The sequence below is a fragment of the Theropithecus gelada genome, chromosome 4 (assembly GCF_003255815.1).
Source record: "Theropithecus gelada isolate Dixy chromosome 4, Tgel_1.0, whole genome shotgun sequence".
Classification (NCBI taxonomy): Eukaryota; Metazoa; Chordata; class Mammalia; order Primates; family Cercopithecidae; genus Theropithecus; species Theropithecus gelada.
This window is the reverse complement of record NC_037671.1, coordinates 72,242,487-72,264,083: the sequence shown is the minus strand read 5'-3', so window position 1 is coordinate 72,264,083 and position 21,597 is coordinate 72,242,487. Positions and strand designations below refer to the sequence as shown.

Sequence of the window (21,597 nt, the reverse complement as noted above, 5' to 3'; positions counted from 1 at the left end):
TTTTTTTTTTTTTTTTTTTTTTTTTTTTTTTTTTTTTGAGACAGAGTATTGCTCTGCTGCCCAGACTGGAGTGCAATGGCACAATCTTGGCTCACTGCAGCCTCCACCTCCGGTCCAAGTGATTCTCCGCCTCAGCCTCCAGAGTAGCTAGAGTTACAGGCGTGGACCACCATGTCTGGCTAATTTTTGTATTTTTAGTAGAGATGAGATTTCATCATGATGGCCAGGCTGGTCTTGAACTCCTGGCCTCAAGCGACCCACCCACCTTGGCCGCCCAAGGTGCTGGGATTACAGGCATGAGCCACCGTACCCAGCCACCCCATCACTTTTTTTTTTTTTTTTTTTTGAGCACTTTATTTTCTGGCACTATAATGTGCTCCAGGCTTATCTTGTATATTTCTCGCCCAGTCCTCAAGCCATTTCTGTTCGGGAGTCTCAGTTTTCTCGTAGGGGGTCACGAGCTAAGCCGACAGCCAGCTGAAGGCGCGCAGCCCACAAGGGTCTGAGTTCCGCCGCCCGGCCCAGTGCCTGTTCGCAGGTTCCCCAGAAGGGCGGGGGAGCGCGGAGCCGGAGGCAGGGAGAGGCGGCGCGGGAGCATCGGGGCTTTGAGGATGGATCGTGGCTTCCTCAGAGGAGGCGGGGGTTCCATTTTCCGCCGCCCACACCCCAGCCCCATTTTCGACGCCCTCTACTTGGCAGCTGGTGAGCCCCTAGCCCCGGCGTTTCTGGCTCCAGCCCCAGAAATCGTCTGCTAGACGCGCCGTCTGCTAGAGCCCCTGGAAAACGCCGGCCTGGCAGTCCTGGGTAGTGTTCCAGGCCCTTGAACTGCAGCGAGGGCAACCAAATGACAGGGGCGGTGACGGAGAGCATCCCTGAAAGGTAAAAAGTCGTCTAAAGGATCGAAGAAACGGAGGGCGAGCGAGTCCGTGGGCGGGACAGCACCTTCAGGTGCGGGTCGGAGGAGCGAGCCGCGGAAGAGGCGGGTAGGGCGGTGTAAATAGGAGGTGTAATTAGGTCGCAGAGCCGAGACCCTTCTGCTCCAGTGCCTCGGGCTTTCCTGGAGGCGGGCTGCGGGAGGCTGCTCCGTTCTCTGGGTCCTCTCCGCCGGTTCTTGTCGTTTGGTCACGTCCTGAGTTGCAGTCGGTTATCGGAAAATGCTCAGGGCCCAAAGATGGTTTACGTCGAGTCGTGGATGTTATCGCCGTTGTTTGGTGACCGAGCCCGGAGCTTGAGCCCTGGGAGGTCTTGCCAGCCGCATGTGGTCCCGTGCCCACCTCTCGCGGTGGGCACCTAGACTGTGTTAATCCACCTAGACTGTACATTGGTCCAGTCTGGGTTGACCCCGACCCGAAGTGGCCCTTTCCCTCGCGTCCTAAACCTCGCTTCTCCGGTGGCGTCTGGTCCCTTCCCGCGGGCGGGCCCTGCGGTGCCGGGAGGAGCTGTACTACTCGTGCCTTAGCGCGCCCTTCCTTTCCTAGGCGAGAATCGCGAAATGCTGTCGGCCTTCCAGAGGCTGTTCCGAGTTTTATTTGTGATTGGAACGGTCTCAGAATGCGAAGTCCTGATCTTCATTTATGGATGGCCCTTTCTCCAGACCCTTGCGATGCACCTGATCGGGACAGTGTCTTTCCAGCTTCGGATCCGCAGAAATCGAGGTGAGTGTCTTCAGGGGCCCTGGTAGGGAAAGCTTCCTTCACCCAGGTGCCAGGAAAGGGATCTTTCAGAATCACTCCAGCTCCTTAGTCTGAAGGCCTAGGACAGTTCTGCAAATCACCAAGTTAAAAAAAACCCTGGGTGTGCCTCCTGGTTTGTGAGTAGAAAGAGCAAGATGTGGTTGGAAAGGAAGATTGTGGCTAGAAGCAACGAAAGGCTGAAAATCTAGGACATTTGTGAACTGTAGGTTTAGAAGTCCCGGGAATCCCAGGCAGCTCCTCTAGGGGACCATCTTCCACTAAATCTCTTTTGCGGGTCTGCCCCGTGGCTTAGATATTCTAGGAGAGCTGATCTCAAAGCGGAGTCCCGCGATCAGCAGAATCAGTATCACCTGAGAACTCCTTAAAAACACAAACTGCCAGGCGCGTTGGCTCACGCCTGTAATCCCAGCACTTTCGGAGGCCGAGGCGGGCGGATCACTTGAGATCAGGAGTTTGAGACCAGCCTGGCCAACATGGTGAAACCCGTCTCTACTAAAAATACAAAAATTAGCCTGGTGCGCGCGCCTGTAATCCCAGCTACTAGGGAGGCGGAGGCAGGAGAATCGCTTGATCCTGGGAGGTGGAGGTTGCAGTGAGCCGAGATCCGCCACTGCTCCCCAGCCTGGGTGACAGAGTCAGACTCCGTCTCAAAAAAAAAAAAAAAAAAAAAATTAGCTGAGCTACTTGGGAGGCTGAGGCAGGAGAATCGCTTGAGCCCAGGAGGTGGAGGTTGCAGTGAGCAGAGATTGCTCCATTATTGCACTCCAGCCTGGGCGACAGAGCAAGACTCTGTCTCAAAAACAAACAAACAAACAACAAAACTCTGTCACCCACCCCACATCCACAGAATCAGAAACTCTGGGGGTGAGGCACAGAAACTCTTGTTTTAAGAAGACCTCCAGGTGATGTGGATGCATGCTGTTGAAAATCACAGCTCTAGGGTCAGCTCCACAAGGCATGCACCTGATCAGCTGCTCTCTTTTTTAGCCAGAGCAGGAGCCAGGTGGTTGCACAGTTCTTCGTGGGCCTCTGGGCATTCCGTTTAAGGCTGGGGCCTGAGGGAATCTCAGGCAGGGATGGCATTGCTTGTGGAAAGCCTGCTGGCCTGGGGATCAAGAGGCCGAGACCCCAGTTCTGTTTGTGCTATGAAAGACGGGGACAGGGAAATGGATGTGTGTGGGCAAGTGTTCTTAAATCTGTAATGGTTTAAGTAACCGCAAACTCCAGCTTTTAAATAATGCTCTAATGGTTTTATTTATTTATTTATTTATTTATTTATTTATTTTGAGGGAGTCTTGCTCTGTTGCCAGATTGGAGTGCAGTGACCCGATCTCGGCTCATTGCAGCCTCCGCCTACCGGGTTCAAGCAATTCTCTGCCTCATCCGCCCGAATAGCTGGGATTACAGGCACCTGGCATCGCGCCCGGCATCGCTCTCTGCTAATTTTTGTATTTTTAATAGAGACGGGGTTTCACCATCTTGGCCAGGCTGGTCTTGAACTCCTGACCTCATGATCCACCCGCCTCGGCCTCCCAAAGTGCTGGGATTACAGGCATGAGCCACCTTGCCCGGCCATTCTAATGGTTATATAATAAACAATTTACGTTAGTGTAGTGTTGATCAGTGTTCTTTACAAGGTAAAAGAAAAAACATTTTCAAAAGGTAATTGTGTCTTCTCACAGTGTTTGGGGGTTCAAGTGAAAATTTTCTTTTCTTTCTTGCTTTTTCTTTTTTTTTGAAATGAAGTCTCGCTCTGTCACCCAGGTTGGAGTGCAGTGGCGCAATCTCAACTCACTGCAACCTCTACCTCCTGCCTCAGCCTCCCAAGTAGCTGGGACTTACAGGGGTGCGCCACCACGCCCTGCTGATTTTTTGTTTTTTTAGTAGAGACGGGGTTTTACCATGTTGGCCCGGATAGTCTCAATCTCTTGACCTCATGATCCGCCCGCTTCGGCTTCCCAGAGTGCTGGGATTACAGGCGTGAGCCACTGCGCCCGGCTAAGTGAAAATTTTCTAAAGGAGTCTTCAACTCACACCCCCACCACCCTGGGCACCAACCCTCACCCCAAGCTACAAGGAGGGTATTATCTATTATGGGGAATTCTGTCCAGCAGTCCAGACAGATGAGGGCAAAAAATAGCTCCTTGGTTTGTGAACCACAGGGCTCACTGCTAGCTTTAGCACAAGCAGTTCAGTTGCAGGAGTGAGATTCTTAGAAACCAGGTTGGAGTGAGTTGAAAAATTTAAATGGGATGCCTGTGGAATATGTTTAGTGGATGTTTTTAGAAAGCAGAACTGATGCTCCTGGATGGGAAAACCTGGACAATTTTTGTTGAGATGGGGAACAAAGAAATAGCTGGAAACAGAGAGGCTGGGGGAAGAGGGAGCTTATTACTCAGGGTGTAGGGTGAGGGAGGACAGGGTTGATGCACTGGGAGGGAGAGTCTAGAAGTAGCAGCCTCCAAGCCCCAGTGAAAGCAGAAGGGTTGTGATTTAGAGCTCTGGTGGAGGGGAGCAGCTTCTGGTAGAACGAGGAGCATAAGTAGGAGCAGGAGGCAGGAAGGGTGAGGATTCAGGGAGCTATATGGAAAGATTCATTCTGGTTGAAGAGAAAGAATACTCGTTTCTACCTTGTTTGATCCCTGATTACTTCATCTATCAATACTAATTAACATTTCTGCAATAAAAACACTAAGTGCATATGTACCTGCTTTCATAACTAATAACCCAAAAGTTACAGACTTAAAAACATAATTTGCTCAATTTAAAAATAATCAGAGGCCGGGCACGGTGGCTCACACCTATAATCTCAGCGCTTTGGGAGGCCGAGGCAAGTGGATCACGAGGTCAGGAGTTCCAGACCAGCTTGGCCAACATGGTGAAACCCCATCTCTACTAAAAATACAAAAAATTAGCCGGGCGTGGTGGCAGGTGCATGCTTGTAATCTCAGCTATTTGGGAGGCTGAGGCAGGAGAATCTCTTGAACCCAGGAGGCGGAAGTTGTAGTGAGCTGAGACCATGCCATAGCACTCCAGCCTGGGCAACAGAGTGAGACTCCATCTCAAAATAATAATAATAGTAGTAGTAATAATAATAATAATAATAGGATATATTGAATGAAACATGTAAATTTTAATTAAATTGGCTGGGTGCGGTGGCTCATGCTTGTCATCCCAGCACTTTGGGAGGCTGAGGTGGGCGGATCACCTGAGGTCAGGTGGAGTTTGAGACCAGCCTGGCCAACACGGTGAAACCCCGTCTCCGCTAAAAATACAAAAAAATTAGCCAGGTGTGGTGGTGGGCGTCTGTAATCCCAGCTACTTGGGAGGCTGAGGCAGGAGAATTGCTTGAACCTGGGAGGCAGAGAGGTTGCAGTGAGCCAAGATCGTGCTATTGCACTCCAACCTGGGCAACAACACTGAGACTCCGTCACACAGACACACACACACACAGACACACGTACACACACAAAAATTAAATTGGCTGGGTGTGGTGGCTCACGCCTGTAATTCCAGCACTTTGGGAGGCTAAGGCAGTCTGATCACTTGAGGTCAGGAGTCCAAGACCATCCTGGCCAACATGGTAAACCCCATCTCTACTAAAAATACAAAAATTAGCCGGATGTGGTGGTGGGCTCCTGTAATCCCAGCTACTTGGGAGGCTGAGGCAGGAGAATCACTTGAACCCGGGAGGTGGAGGTTGCAGTGAGCCAAGATCATGCCACTGCACTCCAGCCTGGGTGACAGAGTGAGACTATGTCTGAAAAAATATAAATAATTAAATCAAAAATCCAATATATTCTCTTAAATGCTAAAAACTTTTAAAAGTAGCTAGAATATCTTAAAAATGTATTTGTTAACCTTTGAGGGCTTGCTGAAGTGCCAGGTCCTTTCTGTTTTGGATGTGTGCTCTTCTTCAATATTCAAAGAAGCCCATGAGATTGGTTCTCTGATTACTTCCTTGAAATTCAGACACAGAGAAACTAAGAAACTTATCTAAAGTCACTCAACCAGTGAATGTAAAAGTTGAGATTTGAATCTTGGCTCGTATGCTCTGTTGTCTCCTTGTTATTGTAATGAATACAAAATAGATAACGGTTTCATTGAAACCAGTTCAAGAAATGTGGATTCTATGACTTCAAATTTGTTTCTTTATTATCTCTATACTTACTTTATTTTATATTATATATATTTGAGATGGAGTCTTGCTCTGTCACTCAGGCAGACTGGAGTGCAGTAGCACAATCTTGACTCACTGCAACCTCTGCTTCCCAGGTTCAAGTGATTTTCGTGCCTCAGCCTCCTGAGAAGCTGAGATTACAGGAGTCTGCCACCATGCCCAGCTAATTTTTGTATTTTTAGTAGAGATGAGGTTTCACCATATTGGCCAGGCTGGTCTTGAACTCCTTACCTCAGGTGATACGCCCACCTCAGCCTCCCAAAGTGCTTGGATTACAAGTGTGAGGCACTGCATCCGGCCTCTATACTTATTTTAATACTGAAGTGGGATGCAATTTGTTATATATGTTCCCAGAATTGCAAAAATATTACCAGGAAATATCTTGATACCTTCTTTGGGTTTTAGTAGTTTTCTAAGACCCCCAAAGAAAAAGCATCCCAGACCAGCCATGTTGGTGACTGATAGATACAGAAAGGAAGCTGGACCTTGTTTCACAGCCCAGTTCTGTGAAACCTGAGCCAATTATTAGGCTAAGTCTAGCAATCTAGTCATTATGTTGCCAACCTTTTCTTTGATTTTACTTAAATTTTGTTCTAAAATACATAATATATGTCATTGTAGCAAGTTCAGGGTATGTGATATAGATATAAAAGGGTGTGTGAACAAAAGTGGCTGGTGCAGTGGCTCATGCCTGTCATCCTAGTACTTTGTGAGACCAAGGTGGGAGAAATCCCTGGAGCCCAGGAGTTCAAGACGAGCCTGGGCAACATAGTGAGACCCTTTTATAAATATATTACATATATTTATAAAAATAAAACATGAAAATCCTCTCCCATTCATGGCTCTCAGTCTACCAGCTCTACCCAAATAAATTTTATGTGATATATGCATATTTTACATGTATATGTAGGTATTTTAATGTGTGACAGGATATTTTATACATTGTACCTTTACTTTTTTCATTTTTAATTTTGAGATAATTTTAGACTTTCAAAAGAATTTCAAAAATCACGGTGTTTCAATATACCCGTTACCCAGCTTCTACTTATGTTAGCATCTTACATAACCATAGGACAATTTTTTTTCCTTTTTTTTTGAGACAGAGTATTGCTCTATCGCCTAGGCTGGTGTGTGGTGGCGTGATCTTGGCTCAGTGCAACCTCCGCCTCCTGGGTTCAAGTGATTCTCATGTGTCAGGCTCCCGAGCAGCTGGGATTACAGGCGCCTGCCACCACGCCTGGCTAAGTTTCGTACTTTTAGTAGAGAAGGGGCCAGGCTGGTTTCTAGCTCTTGACCTCAGGTGATCCACCCACCTTGGCCTCCCAAAGTTTTGGGATTACAGGCATGAGCCACCGTGCCAGGCCCATAGAATAATTTTCAAAACTAAGAAATTATTTGCATTCCACCATTTTTTTCATGAATTTAGTTTTTCTGCTCTAGGATACAATTCAGAATCTCACATCATGTTTAGTTGTCCTATCTCCTTGGTCTTGTCTCATCTTGCACAGTTTCTTAGTCTATCCTGTCTTTCATGACCTTGACACTTCTGAAGAATGCCAGTTATTTTCTGGAATGCATCTTGGCCGGGCTCAGTGGTTCACGCCTGTAATCCCAGCACTTTGGGAGGCCGAGGCGGGCGGATCACGAGGTCAGGAGTTCAAGACTATCCTGGCTAACACGGTGAAACCCCATCTCTACTAAAAATACAAAAAATTAGCCGGGCATGGTGGCGGGCGCCCGTAGTCCCAGCTACTTGGGAGGCTGAGGCAGGAGAATGGCGTGAACCTGGAGGCGGAGCTTGCAGTGAGCAGAGATCCCGCCACTGCACTCCAGCCTGGGCAACAGAGCCAGACTCCATCTCAAAAAAAAAAAAAAAAAAAAAAAAAGAATGCATCTCAGTTTGGGTCTGTCTGATGTTTTCTCAGGATTAGACTGAAGCTACACATTATTGAGAAGGACGCTACAAAATGATGTGATCATGTGCCCGTCTCAGTGCATCGTATTTCAGGACAGGTGATGTTAATTTTGATCACTTGGCTAGGAAATCACTTGCTTGTGTTCTTTACTGAAAGCTCATGGTTCTTTCATTTGTATTACTAAATATTGTGGAGGAGATACTTCAGACTATGCAAATATCTTGTTTCTGCTTAAACCATCACCCACGAATTTTAGCATCGGGATAAATTTTGCCTGAGGCAATGATTACTGTGGTCAGGTGGTGATTTTCTCTCTCTCTCATTCCTTCTACATTTATCAATGGATAAATGGATAAATTTATCATGGAATAGCTGTTGTTTCTTCACTAACGGCTCCTGAAACCCCCCACCCCCAAATCTCTTGTAACCACCATTTTATTCTCTTATGAGTTCAACTTCTATACATTCCACATATAGGTGAGAGCATGAGATATTTTTCTTTCTGTGCCTGGTTTATTTCACTTAACCTAATATCTTCCAAGTTTATCCATGTCATTGAAAATAACAGGATTTCCATCTTTTTATTTTTATTTTTTTTGAGGCAGAGTCTCACTCTGTTGCCCAGGCTGGAGTGCAGTGGCACGATGTTGACCCACTGCAACTTCTGCCTCTTGGGTTCAAGCAATTCTTGTGCTTCAGGCTCCAGAGTAGCTGGAATTACAGGCGTGCGCCATCACACCCAGCTGATTTTTGTATTTTTAGTGGAGACCTGGTTTCACTATGTTGACCAGGCTGGTCTCAAACTCCTGACCTCATGTGATCGGCCCAACTCGGCTTCCCAAAGCGCTGGGATTACAGGTGTGAGCCACCGTGTCCGGCCAGATTTCCATCTTTTTAGGCTGAATAGTATCTCATATATATATATATGTGTTTATATATATATATAAAACATAATGACATTTCAGTCAATGATGAGCCTCATATACAATAGTGGTCCCATCAGACTATAATAGAACTGAAAAATTCCTATAACCTAGTGGCATCGTAACTGTCAGAATGGTGACAGCACAACACATGAAGTGTTTGGCATGATGCTTGTGTAAACAAACCTATTGCACTGCCAGTCCTTTAAAAAGTACAGTACTACCCATTGTATTACAGATGCCCACGGGATTCAGTAGAATAATATGCCATACAGGTTTGTAGCCTAGGAGTAATAGGCTTTTACCATATAGCTTGGGTGTATAGTAGGCTATACAATCTAGGTTTGTGTAAGTACACTCTACAATGTTTGCACAACTATGAAATCTCCTAACAGTGCATTTTTTGGAATGAATCCCTGTTAAATGATGCGTGACTGTATTTTGATTAATTCCAGAATTCTTTTCTTTCTTTCTTTTTCTTTTTTTTTTTTTTTGAGACAGAGTCTTGCTTTGTTGTCCAGGCTGGAGTGCAATGGCACAATCTTGGCTCATTGCAACCTCTGCCTCTCAGCTTCAAGTGATTCTTCTGCCCCAGCCTCCCAAGTAGCTGGGATTACAGGTGTGCACCACCACACTCGGCTAATTTTTGTATTTTTTAGTAGAGACGGGGTTTCACCAGTACTTGGTCAAGATGGTCTCGAACTCCTGACCTTGTGATCCACCCACCTTGGCCTCCCAAAGTGCTGGGATTACAGACGTGAGCCACTGTGCCCAGCCCATTCCAGAATTTTTTTCTAAACATATACATAAATGAATCTATACAGAGTTCTTAAAATGTACATTATATATACCAGCAGACGGGGTGCAGTGGCTCGTGCCTGTAGTGCCAGCACTTTGGGAGGCTGAGGCTGGATTGCTTGGAGCCCTGGAGTTCAAGACTAACCTGGGCAACATAGTGAGGTCCCTGTCTCTTAAAAAAAAAAAGTTAGCTGGACATGGAGGCACATGCCTGTAGTCCCAGCTACTTGGGAGGTCAGGTGGGAGTATCACTTGAGCCCAGGAGGTTGAGGCTGCAGTGATCTGTGATTGTGCCACTGCACTCCAGACCGGGCAAGAGAGTGAGACACTGCTTCTAAGAAAAAAAAAATTTTTTTAATTCCAAGAAACCATTATACATGTAGCACAGAATTAAGTATCATATAGTTTTTATAACTTGCTCTAAATTTAACAGAATGTTGGTTCACTTTTACAATACCCAGGATGGTATATTATATGGTGTTTCCACACTGTAGACACAATTCCATTGCTAGGAATTCTGTTTACTTATGAAAGGTCCAGACACCTGTGTCCTGGAATGCTCTCAAAATCATTAGTGAAAAATTGGAGCATATGCAAGTGTCATTTAATGGGTATAAAGACAGGCAATTTTTAACAATGAGGTAGAGTTATGTATACTAACCAAGAAAATTGTAAAGAATATATTGTTGATTGTAAAATGCCTGTTCAAAACTCTGTGTAGAGTATGATAGAAATGGGGAATGAAGGGCAAGGTTTGTGTCATCTCAAGATTTTGTTTGAATTCATTGGATATGTGTGACCCATGCTGAGGAGCAGTGAGACACGCATGGTAAAGTGGCAAGTCTGGGGGCACTGGCTTGATTCTAAGGGAACCTGGGTTTCCATTGGCCTAAAGGTCCTAGACAACTGCAAACCAAAGAGGTGAATTTTTTTCCACTTCCAATATTTAGTCAACCCACTGACATTTTACCTGCATACAGAGCTTATGGATTCCACATGGGGGAGTGAATCCTAAGTTGTGCCTAGTCTTTCATTCAACAAATATTTATGGAACACGTATGTGCCCAGCAGGTTCTAGCTGAAGCGGGTACAACAGTGGTGGAAGGAAGGAGTCCTTAGGAGTTCATAATCTAGTGATGGTGATTGGGGAAACAGGCATTAATAATGTCTGCTAATTAATTAAGCAAGATTAATGAGAATAATACATAATTGGTTGGGTGAGGATATAATTTGGAGAAAAAAGCAGAGGAGGATGATATTGTAATTTTAAATTGGGAACCCAGGGAAGGTATCAGTGGAAACCAGGTAATATTTAATTAACAGACCAGAAGGTGGTGTGGAAAGTGGAAGGGGGAATGAGCTACAAAGGCTACGAAGGAAAAGAGAACCGTAAGTGCAAAGGAGACAAAAGGAGAAGGAAGGAGAGAGAAATCTGGAGGAGGACTCCAAGGTTTAGAGCCTGAACATCCTGAAGGGTGACATTGCCTTGAACTGATGTGGAGAACACCTTCCATGTAGCAGGTGTGTGGGTCGGAGGTCAGGGCTCTGGTGGTGTCCTTCAAGGTTAGTTCATGGTAAGCATGAGGGGATGAGGAGGGGAGGCTGAGATTATGGATGTGAATCCAGAGACTCCAGCAAAGGGATGCTATTTAACGCCGGGAGACTGCAGAGAGTACCAGGAAGTAAGTGGCTCTGATCCTGAGAAGGTGGGGAACCAGCCTAGGGCCTCACATGCTCACTCAGCTACCCCTGTGTTCTTTGTGCCTGCGTTCTTGTCAGCCCAGGAAAAGAATCTCCTCCTTACCCCGCCCCCACTTACCCCAGCAGAGTCCCCTCCTCTCATCCATGCACCTAGACCACACCACGTTCTCATGCAGTGAAAACCTGAACTGTGTCAAACTGGGCCATTCAGGCCAGGTTGGCAGGATCCTTGTCACCTCCCGTAGGAGCCAGAGGGTCGGGACCAGGGGTCCTGGCAGGGAGTCTGAGCTGGGCTTGCAAACCCAAGCGCCCTCTGCCCCTGCATCCTTCCTCGCTTTTAGGAGGCTCCGGCGGCCACACAGGGCCCGTGTGCAGGGCGTGGGGGAGGGTCGCGGCCCAGAGGGGTGACTCCTTGACCCACCCAGCGCAGCCTAGGAGCAGCCCGAGGTCCCAGTTGGTGAGGGATGGGGGACCTTGGATGACTGGGTTCTGTCACACACCCTCCTGTGGGGAAAAGAGAGATCAGACTGTTACTGTGTCTATATAGAAAGAAGTGGACATAAGAGACTCCATTTTGTTCTGTATTTGAGATGCTGTTAATCTGTAACCCTACCCCCAACCCCGTCCTTGGGAGAGACCTGCTGTGGTGACTCAAGGTTTAATGGATTTGGGACTGTGCAGGATGTGCTTTGTTAAGCAAGTGCCTGAAGGCAGCATGCTTGTTAAAAGTCATCATCATTCTCTTAATCTCAAGTACCCAGGAACACATACACTGCAGAAGGTCGCAGGGACCTCTGCCTAGGAAACCTAGGTATTGTCCAAGGTTTCTCCCCATGTGATAGTCTGAAATATGGCCTCCTGGGAAGGGAAAGACTTGATCGTCCCCCAGTCTGACACCCATGAAGGGTCTGTGCTGAGGAGGATTAGTGTAAGAGGATATAGAGGAAAGAAGGCCTCTGGGCAGTTGAGAGAAAGGCATCTGTCTCCTGCCTGTCCCTGGGCAGTGGACTAAAACCTGATTGTGTGTTCTATTTACTGAGATAGGAGAAAACCGCCTTAGGGCGGAAGGTGGGACTTGCTAGCGGCAATGCTGCTCTTTAGGCACTAAAAAGGTTTAAGGAGATGTTTGCATATGCATATCAAGGCACAGAACTTTTCCTTAAACTTATTCATATAACAGAGATCTTTATTCATATGTCTTTCTGCTGACCTTCTCCCTACTATGATCCTATTGTCCTGCCACTTCCCTTTTTCCAAGATGGTAAAGATAATGATCATAAATACTGAGGGAACTCAGAGACCAGTGCGGCGCGGGTCCTCTGTACGCTGAGCGCCGGTCCCCTGGGCCCACTGTTTCTTTCTCTGTACTTGGTCGCTGTGTCTCATGTCTTTTCTCAAGTCTCTCGTTCCACCTAACGAGAAACGTCCACAGGTGTGGAGGGGCAGGTCACCCCTTCACCCTCCCAGCTCCGCAGTCAGCGGCTCGGTTGGAAAAGAATGTGAACCACGCTCTCCCCAACACAGCTGCTCACAGAACAGCGCGTTTAACTGGGCTGCTGGTCTGAGGCGTCAGTCCCTTCAGCACGGGCGGCTGCTGTGCCCACCCTAGGGGCTGTGCGCGAAAGAACCGGTCAGACTCCGCCAGGGATTCTTCTGAAAGAAAATCTCCAACTATCTCCCAAGCGGGCTCTGGACCCAGGAAGGCCCTCCCTCCTGCTGGTCCAGCTGCGTGCTGTCCGTGGCATCCGGTGGCTCTAGTCTTGGAGGTTTCTGCGTGCTCCCATTTCTTGCCGTTTTTCTCACTATTGAAGAGGGACTCCCAATAGGTCTGAGACCAGCCTCCTGGACCCTGAAAGGTGAAGTTAGCCTCAAGTCGGCAATTCCTTGCCGGAATTTCCCCTTCATTCACTTACTCTCCACAAGTTGCATCCTCTCTCTTCAACATCCCACCCTCCCCCTCTTCCTGCTCGTAAGGAGTGTAATAGTATATGTTTACTTAGAAATTTACCAGGCTGTGGCTCCTCCGTATAATCCTAGCCACTTGAGAGGCTGAGGTGGGAGGATGGCTTGAGCTCAGCAGTTGGAGGCTGCAGTGAGCTACGATTGTACCACTGCACTCCAGACTGGGTGACAGAGAGGAATCCTGTCTCTAATAACATCTTGAAAGTTTGCAGGCCGGGCGTGGTGGCTCACGCCTGTAATCCCAGCACTTTGCAAGGCGGAGGCAGGTGGATCACCTGAGGTCAGGTGATCCTGACGGACATGGTGAAACCCCGTCTGTACTAAAAATACAAAAATTAGTCGAGTGTAGTGGCGGGCGCCTGTAATCCCAGCTGCTTGGAAGGCTGAGGCGGAAGAATCGCTTGAACCCGGGAGGCGAAGGTTGCAGTGAGCCAAGATGGCACCACTGCACTCCAGCCTGGGTGACAGAGCGAGACTCTGTCTCAAAAAAAAAAAAAGCAAAGTACAGAGTTCTTCCAGGGCAACAGCTTAGTCTATATTGGAAGATCCCAGTAACGGGATGAACTCTTTCCAAGGACAATGGGATTGAGAAATGCTTCATGTGGGAAACTTGGGCCTGTCCTTGCATTTATTCCACATGATCATGGGTAAAACCCACTCTCCCTTCTCCACAGCATGTTGAATGTGTCATCTTCCTCTCCAGTTGGGTTCTATCTGGTCCCTAGGAATGCCTGCCTTGACTCTCTCTCTCTCTTTTTTTTTTTTTTTTAGACAAAGCCTCGTTCTGTTGCCTTCACTGCAACCTCTGCCTCCCAGGTTCAAGGATCCTTCTGCCTCAGCCTCCTGAGTAGCTGGGATTACAGACGTGCCCCACCATGCCCGGCTAATTTTAGTATTTTTAGTAGAGACAGGATTTTACCATGTTGGCCAGGCTGGTCTCAAACTCCTGGAGTCATGTGATCCATGGTTTCGCCAATATACCTCAGCATCTTGCAAAGGGGGATTTTTGCTAGGATACTGTAGGCCAGAATTTCAGTGCAGGCTTGAGCCAACATTTGGAAAATTAAACCTTGAAGACTCAAGTTATTTCAACAAATCACTTGGAGAAAATCTTTATAAACAAATGTTAAAGTCATTTCTGCTGTAGGAATTCTGGCCATTGCATGGGCTCTGCTTGCCATGTATTCTTGCTTGCATTTTCCAATAATGATTTTTTAAAAAGAAAGAACACTTAAGAGCGTATCCATTAATTTTGTTCAAAAATCAATTTTAATGTTTCTCGTGTTATAATGTTAGCAACAAGGTTAGTGAGTATATAAATTGGTTCAACCTCAATGGGAAGACATTTGGCAATACCTTATCAACTGGAAAGGTGCATACCCCTTGACAGAGCAAATCTGTGTTTGGAATTTCATCCTGTATTTATACTCCTGCTTGTAAGAATTGACATGTACAAGGATGTAGATTGCAATAGCATTACTGACAAAGGCAAAAGATAGCATATAAACTAAATATTCATGAAAAAACAGAAAAACACATTTAAAAATAAAAAGCAGTGAAAAGACAAGTGCTCATCACTATGAAATCTATATTTTAGTGGGAGAAAAAATAATTTGTACTTAGATGAAGTAAGTGCCCAAATGGAACGATCCTCAAGATACATTATTAAATGAAGAAAAAAGGTGCAAACTGTGTGTATTGTGTACAATGTTAAAAATATATATAGTAGGCTGGTAGTGATGGCCCATGACTGTAATCCTAGCACTTTGGGAGGCCGAGGTGGGCCTATCACCTGAGGTCAGGGGTTTGACACCAGTCTTGCCAATGTGGCAAAACCTCGTCTCTACTAAAAATACAAAATTTAGTCAGGCATGGTAGCACATGCCTGTAATCTCAGCTACTTGGGAGGTTGAGGCAGGAGAATTGCTTGAACTCAGGAGGCAGAGGTTGCAGTAAGCTGAGATCGCACCACCGCACTCTAGCCTAGGTGACAGAGTGAGACTCTGTCTCAAAACAAAAACAAAACCAAAAACATATATGTATGTCTTTGTGTTTGCATAGAATAGCTTTGAGAAGATATAATTAACGAGATTATTTGAGGTTGAAAGAGACTTCACTGTATAGTGTTTGTGTAATGCATTTTACCTATTCAAAATAATTTGTAAAGGCATATGGGATATGGATTTGCAAACTGGATAGTCTGAAATTAAGTCCTCCTCCCCAACTGTTGGGATCTGATGAGATTATCATAGTGCTAGAAAGAGAACTATTTGAATGTTACATACGCCAGGAGTGTATAACAAAAAAAGTTTGAATCCAAATGTAAATCAAAAAGTATATGTGCATAATAAAATCAGTTTTTGTAACCCACTTATGTATAACGTGATAATCATTCTAATTTGTGATATTTGTCTCATTTTCAGTGTTAGAAGCATTTAAGGATATCTGATACATTAGATTTGTGTATGTGTGTGTTTAATTTTTTTTTTCTTTGACGGAGTCTCACTCTGTCACCCAGACCACAGTGCAGTGGCGTGATCTCGGCTCACTGCAACCTCTGCCTCCTAGGTTCAAGTGATTCTCCTGCCTCAGCCTCTTGAGTAGCTGGGACTACAGATATGTGCCATTATACCTGGCTAATTTTTATATTTTTAGAGGAGACAGGGTTTTGCCATGTTGCCCAGGCTGGTCTCGAACTCTTGGCCTCAAGTTTTAGAACAGGGAAAGAGACAATAGATCCATAAATGTAGTATGTTAAAGTAAAAGTGGGCAGAAGAGTGAGGGATTACTAATTTATACTGTGTTCTAAGAATGCATTATAAAGATGCTGATTTTTTGTTTTGTTTTGAGACAGTCTTGCTCTATTGCCCAGGCAACCTTGAACTTCTGGTTGGTCTCAAGCAATCCTGCCTTGACTTCCCAAATGCCTATTTTTTTGTTTGTTTTTGTTTTTGTTTTTTTGAGGTGGAGTCTCGCTCTGTTGCCCAGGCTGGAGTGCAATGGCACGATCTTGCCTCACTGAAACCTCTGCCTCCTGGGTTCATTCGATTCTCCTGCCTCAGCCTCTTGAGTAGCTGGGATTACAGGCGTGCACCATCATGCCCGTCTAATTTTTGTGTTTTTGTAGAGACCGGGTTTCACCATGTTGGCCAGGCTGGTCTTGAACTCTTGACCTCAGATGATCCACCCACCTCGGCCTCCCAAAGTGCTGGTATTACAGGCGTGAGCCACTGCGCCCAGCCTATGGCTGGGATTACATTTATAATCCCAGGTCAAGTGATTCTCATGCCTCAGCCTCCCAAGTAGCTGTAACTACAGGTGTATGCCACCATGCTCTGCTAATTTGTAGAGATGGGGTTTTGCCATGTTGGCCAGGCTAGTCTCAAACTCCTGGCCTCAAGAGATCTGCCTGCCTCAGCCTCCCAAAGTGCTGGGATCACAGGCGTCAGCCACTGCACCTAGCCTCTTTGTAACTTCTTACAACTGCATGTGAATCTACAATTAGCTCAAAAGGATTACAATTTTTTTGTGAATTAAATTGTTTTTGAATCATAGTCAATTTTATTCCAATTTTTCAAAATTTATACTCAATATATTGTTTCTAAAATGTAAGTCACCCTTTATATAACAGTTTTATCATTTCATCTTTCTTTTATAGTTTTTAAAAAATCTTTTCCTCATGTTTCTTCAGTAGAAGCCAGAATCTTGAGATTTGGGCAGGTACACGTATCCAAACTATACCAGTTACTTTAATGAAAAGTTTATAAAATTAGATACATTTATCACTGTTAATGGATGAGTGGCATGTTGCTAGGTTCCTAAATTTTATTTTATTTTATTTTATTTTTGAGACAGAGTCTCGCTCTGTCGCCCAGGCTGGAGTGCAGTGGCCGGATCTCAGTTCACTGCAAGCTCTGCCTCCCGGGTTTACACCATTCTCCTGCCTCAGCCTCCCGAGTAGCTGGGACTACAGGCGTCGGCCACCACGCCCGGCTAGTTTTTTGTATTTTTTAGTAGAGACGGGGTTTCACTGTGTTAGCCAGGATGGTCTCGATCTCCTGACCTTGTGATCCACCCGTCTCGGCCTCCCAAAGTGCTGGGATTACAGGCTTGAGCCACTGTGCCCGGCTCCTAAATTCTATTTTGAGAGCTGTGGAAATAATTATTTAGTTTCAAAGGAATATTAAGAGTTATGATTAATATAAATACATTTGGCATATAACAAAGAATAAATAGATGTCCACTCCATTCACAAGTCTTGTTAATACGGGATGCTACACATCAAATTAGGAAGTATCTGCTAGTTATGGTAGAAATTATTCCACAAATATGTATCAAGTGCTTAACATGTGCAGAAGTGCTGTTCTTGTTAAGTCTTCATCTAGTAAGTCTAAAGCAGATGCTGTTCTAGGTGCTGTGAATATACTGGTAAATAGAAAACAACAATTTCTATCTTATGGCACTTCTTTATGCTGTTTACGCTGGGGACATAGCAGGAAACAAGACAGCAAAATCTTCATTCTTGTGAAATTTAAAGTTTTAGAACGGGAAATTCTTAAGACAAGCCACCAAGAAGAAGTCATTCACAAGCACTGATTCACATTCTCTCAGCTTCTTCCCCATCAAAGTTAACATATAAGCATTCAACAGATTCTGTAATTGGGTCTTTATATGTGTAAGACTCCTGTTGAGTAACTTTAACTAGATCTTTTAGCACCTGCCAGTGTTTTTGAACATCCTTGTTTGTTATGACTGCTGTAGTCAAATAGTGAAGAATGTGTGGACACATTATCTGAATTGCATTAAGATACTGTGATTGGTAAAGGAAGAGATCAATAATATCACACCTTTGGGGTGATTGAAGAAAAAACGAGACCAGTGAACGAGCCATGCTCTCTGCTGAAGAGACTGGAGTGGAGAACTCACAGAACTATTATCTACGGTCTCTTTTAACCATGTAAGGTCTTCCATGTCTGCATCACAATTCTGCTGTAAGATTTCAGAGGCCAGCTTTCCCCAGTGTGAACTTACAGCATTTCTATCTGTTGCTGGAACCAACACTCTGAAAAAATAAAGATATTCTGCTGCTCCTGAGTAATTCCCACATTCATATTGGAATTTTGCGTATCTGCAGAGTGTATGTAAATATTCCTGCCTAAAACCATGCTTGTCCACCAGGCAGTCAAAGAGCATCCTACCATCCCTGGTTGACTGCATTTGCCTTGTTGTTTCTGGATCTTCAAACATTTTCACAATTAGTTTTGTTTCTGCCTGAAGCTGTTTCAGTTGTGCAACAACTGTGGTTCTTTTCTCTCTCAAAGCATGAGGAATATCATCACAATAAAGGTCTTTGTATACATCCATAGCAAAACCTACCATGTTGGTATCACTAAGAAGGTCCAATTTACCTTGTAATAATTCCTTTTCATTATATATCTCTTTTATAGAGAGAAACTCAAGGAGCAGAAAGACTAGATGCTGATCCGAAAGGTGCGTGATTCAAGTAGTTAAGTCGTACCCCGCCATCTTACCAAAAAAAGGGAGTCTGTACTCAAGAATTAAATTTTTTTTTTTTTTTTTTTTTTTTTTTGAGACGGAGTCTCGCGCTGTGTCACCCAGGCTGGAGTGCAGTGGCGCCATCTCGGCTCACTGCAAGCTCCGCCTCCCAGGTTCAGGCCATTCTCCTGCCTCAGCCTCCGAGTAGCTGGGACTACAGGCGCCCGCCACCACGCCCGGCTAGTTTTTTGTATTTTTAGTAGAGACGGGGTTTCACCATGTTAGCCAGGATGGTCTCGATCTCCTGACCTCGTGATCCGCCCGCCTCGGCCTCCCAAAGTGCTGGGATTACAGGCTTGAGCCACCGCGCCCGGCAAGAATTAAATTTTTAAAAATAGATTCAGGAGGTACATGTGCAGGCTTGTTACATGAATGTATTGTTTAATAGTGAGCTTTGGGCTTCCAGTGTGCCCATCACACAAATATTAAACATTGTACCCAATAGATACTTCTTCAACCCTCACCCCGCTCCCATCCTTTCCCCAAAGATTAATTAAAAATAAAACAGGCCGGGCGCGGTGGCTCAAGCCTGTAATCCCAGCACTTTGGGAGGCCGAGACGGGTGGATCACAAGGTCAGGAGATCGAGACCATCCTGGCTAACACGGTGAAACCCCGTCTCTACTAAAAAATACAAAAAACTAGCCGGGCGAAGTGGCGGGCGCCTGTAGGCCCAGCTACTCGGGAGGCTGAGGCAGGAGAATGGTGTGAACCTGGGAGGCGGAGCTTGCAGTGAGCTGAGATCCGGCCACTGCACTCCAGCCTGGGCAACAGAGTGAGACTCCGCCTCAAAAGAAAAAAATAAAATAAAATAAAATAAAACAAACTCAGAATTTTAAACATTTCAAAATCTACCTTAATGTAGGTCCTAATCTTGGGACTCTTCTTTAGCAACCATACACCACTGTGTTCTGTTGATAACAGAAACTGGGTACACCAGGCACAGTGGCACATGCCTGTAATCCCAGCACTCTGGGAGGCCAAGGCAGGAGGATTGCCTGAAGTTAGGAAGTCAAGAACAGCCTGGGTAACAAAGTGAAACCTCTATCTCTACAAAGAATTAAAAAAAAAAAAAAAGTGGATAATTTAGACTTAAAGAGATATTTTGGTGCAAAAGGATTAACATTACATGTTCCAACTTAAAAGATCATAATTTCCTGCTTAATGACATTCATGTTAAAGTCTACTAGATATTATTTAAACATTGCCACTTCAGCTGTTCCTTTTTTTCTTGGAAACTGTTGTTTATTTCCATCAGCCTTATTTCTATCTTGTTTAAGAGCTTGTGGAAGAACAGCTTAAGGCCACTCAGTGGTTATTCTTACCCATTCACTGGTCTGAGCAGTGGGAGTTGCGGACCAGTCATTCATGGTAGGCTGAGTGCTCCAATCTTCAGTAGGGAACTGCTGAATAGGCACAGAGGGCACCTGCATGCCTTTAAACCAGTCTGCAACCTCAGACTGAGTAGCAGTAAACTTCCACTGGAGCAGTCCATTCACTTTGAAATTCCTCCTTTTTCAGCTGCAGCCTACTCTTCCTTTTCAATCTCTTCAGAATCTCTATAGAAGTAGAGATCAGGCATGATCATGGGAGATGGTGCAACACATGAACAGAGCTTCCTGGGCCAGCATCCACTACATTAGACTCAGTGATTGAGTTTCCTTGTTGTTCCATGGGATGACAATGTCCACATGGCTCAGAGGAGAATCTGTTATGTAGAACAGTGGTAGGTAGGTTACCATAAGAAGCCTCTGAGAGAGGCTGATAGTTAGCCCTAGAATCAGTAACCACCCAGAAGATGTGGGTAGCAGAAGATGACTGGATCTGGTTAGCAAAGGTTCCAGAAGTGAAGTGAGCAGCAATACATGTGGCTCCAATGGCAGCAGCAAACTTCAGCACAGCCCACTAGCCAGTATTCCTGCAGGATATGACACATCAGCAGGGTTTTCAATGGCAACAACGGCATGAGCTGCCAGCAGAAGCTTCTCCCAGGTCCTCTTCAGATTTATGATATTTGTGGACTTTGGATCCTGCTGGAAAAAAAAAAAAAAAGGTTTATGATATAGATGCCATCACTTTCATTTTTAGATGTACTATCGTTCCATTTGGAAATCAAGGTTAGTGTCACCTAAGTGAGTTCCTGCTGCAAGAAATTTGAGGACATCAAGGGCTCTGGACATTGTGAAAGTTTCTCTTTAAGTTACAACAGGAATCCAGAACAACACTGTATGGACCCCTCTCTAGGTAGCACAGAAGGCTAGATTTTTTTTTCTTTTCTTTTTTTTTTTTTTTTTTTTGGATGAAGTCTCGCTCTGTCGCCAGGTTGGAGTGCAGTGGCATGATCTTGGCTCACTGCAACCTCTGCCTCCCGGATTCAAGTGATTTCCCTGCCTCAGCCTCCTGAGTAGCTGGGACTACAGGCATGCACCACCATGCCTGGCTAATTTTTTGTATTTTAGTAGAGACAGGGTTTCACCATGTTGGCCAGGATGGTCTCCATCTCTTGACCTCGTGATCCGTCCCACTTGGCGTCCCAAAGTGCTGGAATTACAGCTGTGAGTCACAGTGCCTGGGCGCTTTTTTACTTTTTTTTTGTTTGTTATGAGACAGGGTCTTGCTCTGTCACCCAGGCTGGAGTGCAGTGCCATGATCATGGCTCAATGCAACCTCTGCCTCCTTTTTCAAGTGATTCTCATGTCTCAGCCTCTGGAGTAGCTGGGATTACAGGCATGAGCCACCATGGCCTGGCTAATTTTTTTATTTTCAATAGAGACAAGGTTTTGCCATGTTGGACAGGCTGGTCTTGAACTCCTGCCCTCCAGTGATCCTCTGCCTTGGCCTCCCAAAGTGCTGGGATTACAGGAGCCA

The 21,597-nt window shown here is 45.4% G+C and overlaps 1 protein-coding gene and 1 pseudogene across 2 annotated transcripts in view; one reads left to right on the top strand and one right to left on the bottom strand.

The window, feature by feature from the left end:
• The first annotated feature begins 666 nt into the window (after positions 1-666).
• The window catches only part of KHDC1 (KH domain containing 1), a 67,871-nt gene continuing 46,940 nt past the window's right edge, over positions 667-21,597 (top strand). The window contains exons 1-2 of the mRNA XM_025383673.1: positions 667-1,655; positions 18,622-18,664. The gene's annotated coding sequence lies outside the window, so the exon portion shown is untranslated. The remainder of the gene's footprint in view (positions 1,656-18,621; positions 18,665-21,597) is intronic.
• On the bottom strand, positions 17,714-18,732 carry LOC112622606 (annotated as a pseudogene). The gene has a single exon (XR_003119008.1). The product of XR_003119008.1 is annotated as a eukaryotic translation initiation factor 3 subunit E pseudogene (transcript).